This window comes from Chlorocebus sabaeus, chromosome 24, assembly GCF_047675955.1.
Source record: "Chlorocebus sabaeus isolate Y175 chromosome 24, mChlSab1.0.hap1, whole genome shotgun sequence".
In the NCBI taxonomy this organism is placed as follows: domain Eukaryota; kingdom Metazoa; phylum Chordata; class Mammalia; order Primates; family Cercopithecidae; genus Chlorocebus; species Chlorocebus sabaeus.
The window spans coordinates 2,695,001-2,708,553 of NC_132927.1; the positions used below are offsets into that span (position 1 = coordinate 2,695,001).

At 32.5% G+C, this 13,553-nt stretch overlaps 1 protein-coding gene across 3 annotated transcripts in view; it reads right to left on the reverse strand.

Moving 5' to 3' along the window:
• The window catches only part of NOVA1 (NOVA alternative splicing regulator 1), a 149,962-nt gene that overhangs the window by 3,362 nt on the left and 133,047 nt on the right, over window positions 1-13,553 (reverse strand). The window lies entirely within an intron of this gene.

Here is a 13,553-nt window from a genome sequence, read left to right on the forward strand (position 1 = left end):
CTTTTATCACACTTTAATACAACTACCTTGTCAAATTAGAATTTTCAAAGGAAAAACTCAATTTTCAGGTCAAAATTATTAAATAAAATTTTTCCTTGAGTCACTGTGCATTTTGCAATAGAATTTATAAGAAATCAGTATGTTAACAAGAGGGAATCATAACTATACATCAAAGGTAACACTTCTATATAGCTCCAAAAATCACAATACTGTTGATGATTCTTCACCTATTGTAACTTTAAGAAAATGCTTTGTTCTAAAACATTTCAGAAACAAAGAATGTAGAATTATAAAGCAAAGTTAATAAAGATAACAGTAGGAAAGTTCAAGCTTGAATCCCTTCAAAACATTAATTTCATGTTCCTTATCACCCAGAATATTTGTTATTAAAAATCTTACTTGTTTCATGACTGTTTTCAAAAAGGTCAGCAAAATTGTTAGCATTTTTATTTAAACTAACATATGAAATATAACTTCATAATAATGAGTGATTTCTAATAATTAATAATTTTTAATTTTTCAATGACTTGGGGTAGACTAACCCTATTGAAGAATTATATTACCTAGCTGCACTATCTATATTTATAAAATAATTAGTCTAATTATTTGCTTTTTTGGCTATCATAGCTACATTTTTAAAATTAGGGCTTACTACCATCTTACCAAATGGTACTACCATATTTTCAGAAGATACTGAAAAATTACGGCAGTGACATGAATACTCAGTCCAGTATGACCACATATAGACATTTTTATTTGTATTGAAACATCCAGCCACAAAAATCAGCATATTTTGACTTATATAATCACAATAAAAAACTATTATAAGAAATATCAAATGAATATGAAATTTTCTATCATCCCTAAAATTAAAATATAAATACTAACATTTAAAATTATATCATGGAAGCACAGTGACACATATGTCAATGTTTTATGTCTCACTGGGCAGGTCAGAACTTGTGATTGTTGTGTCACTGACAAAGCACTGAAGTAAGCTTTCTTTGTTCCAGACATTAAAATGGGCAGGCCAAAAAAATGTGCTAAAATTTGAGCAGGACATTTAGTTGTTTGAGGTATTCTATGAGAGATTTCATTAGCTAATTTTTAGCAAGCATCTCTAATGCTATCTTTAAAACACAAATTTGGATAAGAATATTTTAAAGAAATACAGCCATGCATTTTAGGCCATTTTGTTCTGGAAGGTAGCAAGCAGAGAAAGTATAAATGCAAATTCTAAACCAAGTCACCTCATAAATATATTTATACATATCTCACACACACACAACACACACACAGACACACACCCCTCATTTTATTTCCATACACACAATTTACAGTAATACAATAAATTTAATTTTGTTTAATTATAATTTTTTATATAATCATTTCACTTAATGGAAAATAGTCCAAGTTTTCAAGAACTTAGAAAGTTTGAGAAATAGTCTAAGTTTTCTTGGGAATGTTAAACACAAACTTCATATTCCCTGATTACGTGGATTCAGTTTCAAGAAATAGACTGAGAAGTATTTTTATAATATTTGTTAATTTTGCTCACAGCTTCTTTTTGTAGAAAATTATTTGTCTGAAAAGTTAATGTGTTACAATTAGAAAGTTAAACCACGATATATACTATACCAATTATACAGATGATTACAATCATCTTTATTTTTATCCTGTACACATGAAATACTGAGAAAATGCACTTTTAAGGATTTAAGTATCTGAATGTTAAATATGATTGTATTTTTATGAATAAGCAATTCTTTTCAAAATGATAACCTTTTTGTAATATTATTGAAGACATTATGGGCCGGGTGCGGTGGCTCACGCCTGTAATCCCAGAACTTTGGGAGGCCAAGGTGGGCAGATCACGAAGTCAGGAGATCGAGACTATCCTGGCTAACACGGTGAAACCCCGTCTCTACTAAAAATACAAAAAATTAGCCAGGCATGGTGACGGGCGCCTGTAGTCCCAGCTACTCGGGAAGCTGAGGCAGAATAGCGTGAACCCGGGAGGTGGAGCTTGCAGTGAGCTGAGATTGCGCCACTGCACACCAGCCTGGGCGACAGAGCAAGACTCGGTCTCAAAAAAAAAAAAAAAAAAAAAAAAAAAGACATATATATACTGGCAAACTGCAGTGCTTAAATGTATTTTTAATGAAGAAAAATGTATTAATCGGTCAAGACTTTCAAAATACATAGTCTTATGTTATTTTAAGTTATAAGTAATCATTTTTGTTTTGTTCAAAGTAATTATTTCCTGTGTGATAACCACCCTGAAGCAGAACAGCACAGAAAAGGTTAATTATAGGCTGATAATAAAAGGTAATGAAATTTTATTAATAATTTTATAACATCCACTCTATGAAATGTATGAAGATATTAATTTCTACATGGCAAATCAGTCTCACATTATATATGTTTTTTCACAGTTTTTTTTTTTTCTTTTTAAGTCTAAAACTATTATCTAAAACAACTTGCACATGTGGGTATTGCACTTACATTATTGAATATCAGCTTGTCTTTTTTTTTTTTTTTTAAACCCTTTAATTATTTTTTCTTCTTTTCAATACTCGAAGTTTTATTATTATTTATTTATTTATTTTATTTATTTTTTGAGAGACGGAGTCTTGCTCTGTCACCCAGGCTGGAGTGCAGTGGCGTGATCTCGGCTCACTGCAACCTCCTCCTCCCGGGTTCAAGCAATTCTGCTGCCTCAGCCTCCCAAGTAGCTGAGATTAAAAGGCTTGTGCCACCACACCCATATAATTTTTGTAGTCTTTTTGTAGAGAGGGGTTTCACTATATGTTGGCCAGGCTGGTCTCGAACTCCTGACCTCAGGTGATCCACCTGCCTCGGCCACCCAAAATGCTAGGATTACAACCACGCCCGACCAATACTCAAAAACTTTGAAATAATATATAATTCGAAGTAGTGTTAACTTTTAATGACAGTAAACACCTTGCAAAAATATCCATATCTTTGAAAACTGAAGAATTATATGACAATGTCTATCTTTATATTAAAGGTGCTTTTATGTAGTTAATACCTTCTCCTGAATTTTAGTGTTTAGCCATTTCAAAGAATCTTAAATAAAAAAATCTGTCAACCACAATCAATGTTTAATTAAATATTGATGTGGCCCCAAATTTTGTTGGCAAGATTAAAAACCTAAAGATGTATTATGACTTAAGAGCAGACTTAACGTTTGCATCTTAGTAATTACAATACATAGCATTTTCTAATTTTAGGCAATACGCTATTCTGTATAAGACTACCAAATTTAGAAAATTAATGGAAACATAAACATAAAAAGTTTTCAAAATTTAATAAAAGTAAATAATAGCTTACACAAGGCATTTATCATCCAATTTTTATTTTTGACAAAAGAACATGAGAATCCTCTTTGCCTTACACTGTCTTTTTCTCTGAAGAATTAAAAAATATATTTATATCTATTTGCATACAATATTAATCTAATAAGGGCAGACATAGGAAACAGACTCTCTGAAAAGAAGTTGAGATAAAAAACTGAAATTCAGTTAAATAATATTATAAGGAGAGTAGTGTTATATTTACATTTTAAGTGTCGGGCCAGAGTTACGGAAAAGTGAGACAGAAAAACATGGAAGCTTTGAGGTGGTGGATAACTGACTACTGGTGGGAAAAAACAGAGGAGAAGGAAAGATAATTATGTAAGGTAGATTATTTTCTCTTACTTCTTAGATAAAGGCATTTTACAAAGCAATGTCTGTACCTTGATAGTATTTAACTTCCAACTGAAATGACAAATAGCAAATTCTAACTGTGTACATGGATTCATTTTCACTGGTGAAGTCTGTTAATGTGCTGGCTGAAATAAATATACATATTCTTATTTCTAAAGAATTGGGAGAAAAGAACTGATCTTCAATGGCATACAAATTATTTGGTATAACATGTATAAAACTAAATCAGATATGTTCTTGACAGTTACAAATCGGATTTCCCTTCAGAGTTATGATTATATTTGCTAGCATTCACCTAATCATTTATAAATGCTTACTGAATGGCCCAAGCCCTGTGTTGAAAGCTGGAGATAAAGGATATATATGACACTGTTCCTGCCTTTAAAGAGCTTATAGATGTAGAAAATGAGTGTGTATCAGTGCAGGAGTCTTAAAGGTGCTGGCACAGAAGTATATAAAGGTTATAAAGGAGACACAAAGTTTAACTGGAAAAAGAAAGAATAGGTAAGAAAATCCTTGAGAGATGAAGATATTTCCCTAATGGTCTTTCACAGATGTGTAATATCCGTACATTCTTTTTTCACAACCAAATATTTCCATGCATTTGGTCACTGTTATTTCTGTGTTGGACAGTTCCTGTTTCAAATCTAAACCCATTTTAGCAGTGATGAACTGTTTCAATAATTTTATTTATTTATTTATTTTTGGAGAGGAGGGTCTCCCTTTGCCACCCAGGCTGGAGTGCAGTGGCACAACCATAGCTGCAGCCCCGAACTCCTGGGCTCAAGCGATCCACCTGGTTTAGCCTCCTGAGTAGCTGGGATTACAGGTGTGAACCATTGTACTCAGCTTAAAACTACTACTTTTAAATTAAAAGAATCTTTACTTAAGTATTCCTTATTCTAGACTCACAACTTATTTGTTATATCAAAAAAAGAGAAAGATTAACAATGTAATTATACTAATTATCCTAGCATCAACTGTTATTCAGAACAAAAGTAATAAAGTTACAATTTCTCTATTTGTAATCACAAAATAACTTCTGTAAGAATCCTATGAGTTTTAAAAATACCACATAAATCGATTTTAACATTGATATGTTTCTAATTAAAAATAGACATTAAGATATATTTACTCTTTCGACAAACAAGAACTCCAACTCATGATGGTTTTATGGCTAGAAAGGAATGAGATTACCTATAGGCATCATATTTCTTCATTATCATGGCAGAAAAATAAAAAAAAATATTTAATAAAACCATATATTGAAGTAAATGCAAAACAAGTTCCATTACTCCCAAATAATAGTATGAATTATTTTATTTAGGGCTGCCATATTTACTACACATATATGACATTACACTTATAAAGCAATTCCTATCAACAGTGGATACCTGTTATTTTACTCAGTCATTCAGTTGATATCCAATCATTCTTCTTCTGGCAACAGAACCCCAGTTTTCCTCTGGAAAACACCCTTTCTCATTCTTGGTGTACCTGCCTCAGATAAGGCTGACAATCTTTCAATACCTCTAGAACAAGGGTGTCCAATTTTTGGCTTCCCTGGGTCACACTGGAAGAATTGTCTCAAGCCACACATAAAATACACTAACACTAATGATAGCTGAAGAGCTTTAAAAAATGCAAAGAAAAAAATAGAAAAGTTTTAAGAAAGTTTACAAATTTGTATTGGGCCACATTCAAAGCCATCCTGGGGCGCAGGTTGGACAAGCTTGCTTTAGAAGTAAAAACATGACCCAGGTCTGACCTGTTGCTATACTCACACCCATAACCTTTACTGGTTTGGGTTTGAGCACATGACACAGGATGGCCAAACAAGAGCATGAGAATTTGGTAAACTTGTCGGTAAAGAGATATTTGTGTTCCTAATCTAGTAGAACACCAGCCTGTCATTGCTAGTGACTATCTTACCACTACTATAAGAAAAGGAAGAACCTGACTGAAAATGAAGTTAACTTAGATAAAAATAAGACAGCATTTTTTGGCATCTGAATCTAACCATGTCTAAAGCCAGCACAGAGGAAATACAACTCTCTTTTTTGCTTAAAAAATTTGAATTGAATTATGATAATTTCTATAATTTTGAGGGCTTCTATAATTTGTAACTGACCAAAAAGTATCTTTGAAAATATTTTTACATTCTTGTTATATCATGCATTATTTGCCTATCAAAATACTGACATTTCATTTTATCTCTTAAACTTAATAATCAAGATATCATAGTTCTGGTAAGGAAAAACAAGTAGATTAATTTACTTTTTACCATGATATACACTATATAATCTAACCAGATAAATGTTTTTATTTTCCCAATGTATTACAATTTAGGCTACTGAGGCTCCACTTAGTAGCATCAAATGGAGATACATGTGCCATTTTGGGGAATCTACATTGAGTTGCTGAACAAAGCAAATTGAAAAAATTGCATCCTTTCTTTTGACTATAGACTTCAAATAAACAAATAACGCCTGTGTGAATGCACTGATTTGATAAAATATGTACAGCAGATTTACATGAATAGAAGTATCCAAAAAGAATTTAAAAAGCAGTTCTAACTCTCCACTAGTTTGTTTACTCTACTTTTGATAACCAAATCAAAGGCAGAACAGTTTTCATAGCAATGTCTAATATCTCTCATAAAACACCATGCCGCCTTGTCTCATGTATTTTTACCCTTCACCCACTGCCAACTCAGATTTTAAACCTAGGAGCTATCTGTGACTTCCCCTGCTCCCTAGATCTATATGTCCTATTCTGTGCTGTTCTTCAGTCTTATTACTTTATCCTCTCTAAAGCATATTGTAGTATAATAAAAATATAGACTTGGCCGTTAATAGATATGTGGTCTCACTTTGGCTCTGCTATGTGATCTTTCTCAAATCACTTCAGTTTCATCATCTATAAAATCAGACAACTTAGTGAGACTGAGGATAAGGGGTCTTTATTTTAGCATTATGAGAAAATTCTGTTCAAAACTCTTCAATGAGCCCCTCCTTCAACTCCCCACTGAATTACCCAGACAATTTTCTAAAGACAAAATTTAACTTACTTCTTTTTTCATTTAACACATTATTTCACTTTGCCCCTGAAACATGATTCAAAATTTAAAGATATACAACACTATATCCCAGGGAGGGATATAACTTAGGAATAAGAAAAACAGAAAAGAAAACCTATGCTTTCTAGGAGAAACACTTGAAACTATTCCTGTTATGTTGAGATGATGAGCACTTTAGACATAATTATTTCAAAAAAGAAAACTACTAGAAGTTAAATAACTATTAAAAAACTATGAAGGTCATATAATAATAAACTATTGCAGGGAAGCCCATTATTTAAAAGTGAAAATAATTTGGGGTATTGTCTTCTTAATGCTTACTAAACCAGATTTTACTATATTGAAGTTATATTGATGAAAGGCCTGTAAGTCTTCATCATCTGTGTCTTAACAAAAAGCTCTTTGAAATCATTATTATTTTAAATCACCTCTTTTTAGCCCAGCTCTTTCAGGGCACATGTTATAAGACACATGTTCAGAGTTCTTAATTCTGATTAGCAAAAGATGTATTAAACAGATTTGAATATTTGAAATGAAAACTAATGTTTTCAATTTAATGTTGTAAATTAAACATTAAAATTAAAAAGTAAAAAATAGCTATGAAAATAAAAATAGGGCTGTGTTCACTGAAGTAAATGGTGCAAAAGGGGTGAAAGATGAGGATGGAAGAATTTCTATTTTATCCATTTTAAGCTTAAAATGCCTATCAGTCATCCAGGTGAAGATGCCAAATAAGTGGTTGATTATGGGGCTGGAGGCCAGGGGAAATGTGGGAGTTAACATATAAATTGTATTTAAAGACATAGGAATAGATGAAATTATTTAGGGGGAAGTAAAAGTGAAGCAAATTGTTAAATAATGAAAATTAAAGAATTAGGTAGGAAAATATTTAATTTCTAAAATGATCAAAGATATATTCAAGGTAGAGCAGCAAAATTGACCATCAAGTAAAAAATAAAGCAAATACAAATCAGGGAGTGGGTAAACTGTTAATCTTTTTCTTTTTTAAAACATTGGTGTCAGTATATATTGTCTTTTGCAAATCATATTGTAGTATTTGTCAAGTTATGAAATGGGTTTAATCTTTCACTTTGTTTCTCTCCTTCTGCAATTCTCCTGGGGAAATTTCCAAAACAGAGAACATTGTACAATGTATTAGTACACTGTACAATGAACACTAGTACACTGCATAATGTATTAGTGTTTTAAGCTAAGTGTTTAAAAGTCACAACACAGAATGTCATATACGAAAGACAGTATGCAGGCACTGTATGAAATTATAAAATGATGTAAAAAATACCAATGCAAAGTTGAATACACACACACACACACACACACACACACACACACATATATATGTAGTTTGGGTTAAATAATGTAAAAGTATGTAATTATATTCAGGTAAAACAGAAAGAGAGCAATAGAGATTGCATTTCAGATGAGTTTTTTCTCTTACCATACACACTTTGTCTTATTTTTTAAAAGCAGTGTAACAGAAGAAAATGGAACAATTGTCCAAAATTAGGCTGCAGAATAAACGAATCCTCAAAAAGTAGAACAATGAAAAAATAATTTTAGCACATTTCTGGAATTTATTGCACAATTATTTATTGAGTGGCTATTACGTGCCAGGTATAATTCCAAATGTTGGGGATGTAGGGGTAAATGAAAAGGATAAGATCTCTGCTTTCATAGGGTTGGAAATTCAGTGGCATTATAAAAATACAAAATATTTAAATGTATATACAATCATGCACCAAATAACAAAGATTGGTTCAACGACAGACCATGTATGGTGATCTTATAGGATTATAATGGAGCTGAAAAATCTCTGTCACCTAGCGACATTGTAACCCTTGTTAATGTCCTATCACAAAGCATTACCCATATGTTTGTGGTGATGCTGGTGTAAACAAACCTACTGTTCTGCTAGTTGTACACAAAGTATTGCCCATACAATTGTGCACAGTACATAAAACCTGATAATGATGATAAACGACTGTTACTGGCTTATATGTTTACTACACTATACTTCTTATCATTATTCTAGACTGTATTCCATTTACTAATTAAAAAAGAAAAGTTAACTATAACACAGCCTCAGGCAGGTCCTTCAGGAAGTAATCCAGAAGAACACATTGTCATCATAGGAGAGGATAGCTCCATGTGTATTACTGCCCCCAAAGATCTTTCAGTGGGACAAGATGTGGAGGGGGAAGACAGTGGCACTGGTGATACCATCCCTGTGTAGGAGTAGGCTAATGTGTGTCTTAGTTTTGGTGTCCTAGTTTTTAATTAAAAAGTTTTAAAAGTAAAACAAAATGAAAATAAACTAAATAGAAAAAAAGCAACAAACAACTCCACTAAAAATAGGCAAAGGACATGAACAGACATGCCTCAAAAGACAACAAACATGTGGCCAACATATATATGAAAAAATTTTCAACATCACTAATTGTTAGAGAAATGCAAATCAAATCCACAATGAGACATCATCTGACATCAGTCAGAATGGTTATTAAAAAGTCAGAAGATAACAGATACTGGAGAGGTTGCAGAGAAAAGATAACACTTATATTTTACTGGTGGGAATGTAAATTGGTTCAGCCACTGCGGAAAGCAGTGTGGAGATTTCTCAAATAACGTGAAACAGAACTACCATTTGACCCAGCAATCTCACCGCTGGGTATATATCCAAAGGAAAATAAATCACTTTACAAAAAAGACACATGTACTAGTATATTCATCACAACACTATTCAAAATAGCAAAGACATGGGATCAACCTATATGCCCATCAACGGTGGACTGGATAAGTAAAATGTGATATATACACACTATGGAATACTATACAGTTGTAAAAAAGAAGAAAATTATGTCCTTTGCAGCAACATGAATGTATCTGGAGACCAAATTAATGCAGAAACAGAAAGCCAAATACTGATGGTTCTCTCTTATAAGAGGAAACTAAACATTGAGTAAACATGGACATATAGATGGCAACAATAGACACTGGGACTCCCAGAGGGGAGAGGTTGGGAGGAGGAATGGGTTGAAAAACCACCTATTGAGCACTATGCTCACTATCTGGGATCATTCATACACCAAACCTCAGCGACATGCAAATTACTCATGTAAAATTACCCGAACCTAAAACAAATGCTGAAAGGAAACAAGAAAAAAGTGTACAGAATAAGGAAAAAGAAAATATTTTTGGACAATATATTAGTGTTTTAAGCTAAGTGTTTAAAAGTCAAAAGAGCCGAAAAGCAAAAACATTAAAAAATATATGAAGCAAAAAGTTATACTAACCTCAGGTTAATTATTAAAGAAAGTTCATTTTTATACAATTAGTGTGCCCTAAGTGTACATTGTTGATAGTCTACAGTAGAGTACAGTAATGTCCCAGGTCTTTACATTCACTCACTGCTCAATCACTGACTCACCCAGAGCAATTTCTAGCCTTGTGAATTCTATTCATGGTAAGTTCCCTATACAGGAGTATATTATATTATATTACATATTATACATGTATTATATATATAGGAGTACCATTTTTTAACTTTTATTCTGTATTTTTAATATTGTTAATGTACCTTTTTGTTTTGATATGTTTAGCTATACAAATAGTTAATATTGTGTTAAACTGCCTGCAGTATTATTAAGGTAACATGCTGTACAGATTTGTAACCTAGAAGCAATAGGTTATACCAAGGGCCTAGGTGTGTATTAGGCTATACCTTCCAGGTTTGTGTAAGTACACTCCATGATGTATGCACAATGACAAAAACACCTAATGCTGCATTTCTCTGAATATATCCCCTTCATTAAGCAAAGGACTGTAAAATATGCATGACCATAAAATAGTGAGTTGATAAATGACAGAAAAGAACATCTAGAAAATATTTTAAAATTTTTAAGTAGAAAAATTCAAAATCATAGTTTTAAATGAAAATCATGCATCTAACCTGAATGCCCGTTTATAAAAAACACACTTTAGAAAATAAAGTTAATCTAGGAATAAAGAACTTTTTAAAAATTTGAGTTGTTTATGGTTTAATACTCTATGACATAACCAAACTAAATAAGATAACAATGGAAGTAAATGTCTCAACTATTTTTGAAAATCCATCTCTGTTTAAATTTATGTATCTAGAGAATTAAGTTATAAGGAAAACTTTCACAATTTGGATTTTTATTGTATCTTTATGCATTTTTGATTGTCATTTTTACCATTAAAATTAAATATTAGTTGAAAAGTCTGATGTCCCATATTTTTGAAATGATTTATTAAATTATAATTACTTACAAGTATTTTATATTTACAGATTAGGTGAATTATATATTTCTTATTATTTTAATTTCACCAACAGTTTTCCTAAAGGCAATATTTATTTTTAAAAATAAACACTTACATTTCAGTATCTTACTAGTAATGGGAGGTTGATTATTTACTATCCCAAATGACTGTCATTAAGAAAATGAAAATATTGGCCGGGCGCGGTGGCTCAAGCCTGTAATCTCAGCACTTTGGGGGGCCGAGACGGGCGGATCATGAGGTCAGGAGATCAAGACCATCCTGGCTAACACGGTGAAATCCGTCTGTACTAAAAAATACAAAAAAAACTAGCCGGGCGAGGTGGCGGACGCCTGTAGTCCCTGCTACTCGGGAGGCTGAGGCAGGAGAATGGCGTGAACCCGGGAGGCGGAGCTTGCAGTGAGCTGAGATCCGGCCACTGTACTCCAGCCTGGGCGGCAGAGCGAGACTCCGTCTCAAAAAAAAAAAAAAAAAAGAAAGAAAAAAAAAAAGAAAATATTATACATTATTATTTCATTAATACTTGACATAAATAACCATATAAACATTGATTTACATTTAAAAGGTTACTGAAGCACATCTGCAATTTAACAAACTATACTATTACAAAACTATATTCTTTTTATATATATGGGTGAAATAGTTCATTTATAATATTTAATGAATCATATATAAGAATACACTAATTTTAAAACTTCTGTTACTTGGCTAAAAGCAATTCGAAGCCAGGTAATAAAAAGGAATGTTTTCTTTTTCAAAAATATTTTAAAATAGTAACTCAATAAGAAATATGAACGAAACCAAACACCAATAAAATGAATTATAAGGCATTAGATTCAGAATAAACGAAAATGATCAACTTCTTATCTCCTGAAAAATTCCTAATGATAAAAAATTAGAAAAATTAATAACCAAAAAGGCCAATTATAAATTTCTGAGGTCAAAAGGAAAAACACTTTTATTCCAAAGCGAGAAGGTATCAAACTCCCCAGTTTTGCAAAATTACTTTTATCTGAGAAAATAATGTGAACACATTCACGTATCTAAGCATTCTTTAAAAAAAAAAAAGTTTAAAATAAACTTGATAACCATCAAATTCTGCTATTTTAATATTTTCAATTTTATATGGCTTTGCTTGAAAAATGAAAAATTCTATTGAACTGTATACACACACAAAACAAGAAAATAAATACACATTGTGGAACAAGGAGACATTAAATGGTGTGGTTATATAAAGGCATGCATAATGTTCTGTCTTGAGAATATACTGTGTGCAAGAATTACTGCAGTTATGGCTGCAGGGAAAACTTCCATGAAACACAGAAACCACCTTTGCTTACTAAGTCGTCCAGAGAATCTTGCAAATTTACCTAATACGAGCCAATACTAGACACAGTATTCTATGCATTTTACCAATGCCTGAGCCATATACGGGATGTAAAATAAGGAATGTTACAGAGCAACTATTTCATTAACTCTTTTCCCTGATGTGTACCACTTTCTTCAATCTGAAAGTCTTAGGCTTTTCATAAACTTAAAAAGGCCTTCAGATAAAATCACACTTTTAAAAGGGATTTTGGGATGTCACATAACCTGGTATTTACTAAATACTGTGTTGTAATACTAACCTGAAAACATTAATGGTGTGCTGCTTTCAGTGGTATTGTTAACTTGCCCTAAGGGAGATTCGATTCCCATCACTGCTATGGATAATAGACTATCTACACTACAGCACACTAGCAAACTCTGAAGTCTGCAACAGAATGAATATGGGTAGGAAGCACTTATTTAATCATATCGATAATTTTTGGCAAGAATATTGCTAAACGACCTTAAAAACTCCTAATGTAGGCTGAGTTTGGTGGCTCATGCCTGTAATCCGAGCACTTTGGGAGGCTGAGGCGGGCAGATCACCTGAGGTCGGGAGTTCAAGACCAGCCTGACCAACAGCCAACCAACATCTCTACTGAAAAACAAAACGAAACAAAACAAAACAAAAAACAAAATACAAAATTAGCCAGGCATGGTGGCTCATGCCTGTCATCCCAGCTACTTGGAAGGCTGAGGCAGGAGAATCTCTTGAACCTGGGAGGAGGAGGTTGAGGTGAGCCGAGATCGTATCATTGCACTCCAGCCTGGGCAACAAGAGTGAAACTCCATCTCAATAAACAAAAACAAAAACACCCCCAAAACTCCTAATGTAATCTGCATATAAAAATCTCTAAGAGAACCTCTAACTCTATTTAGTAATGGTCAAAAGTATTAAGCTAAGGTTAATTTATTATCGAAAAAAAGATTTTTCTTTTTGTAAATTCAGTGTGCCCTGAGTCTATAGTGTTTATAAAGTCCACAGTAGTATACAATAATGTCCCAGACCTTCACATTCACTAATTATATCTAAAAGGATAATCATCCTTTGTATAATA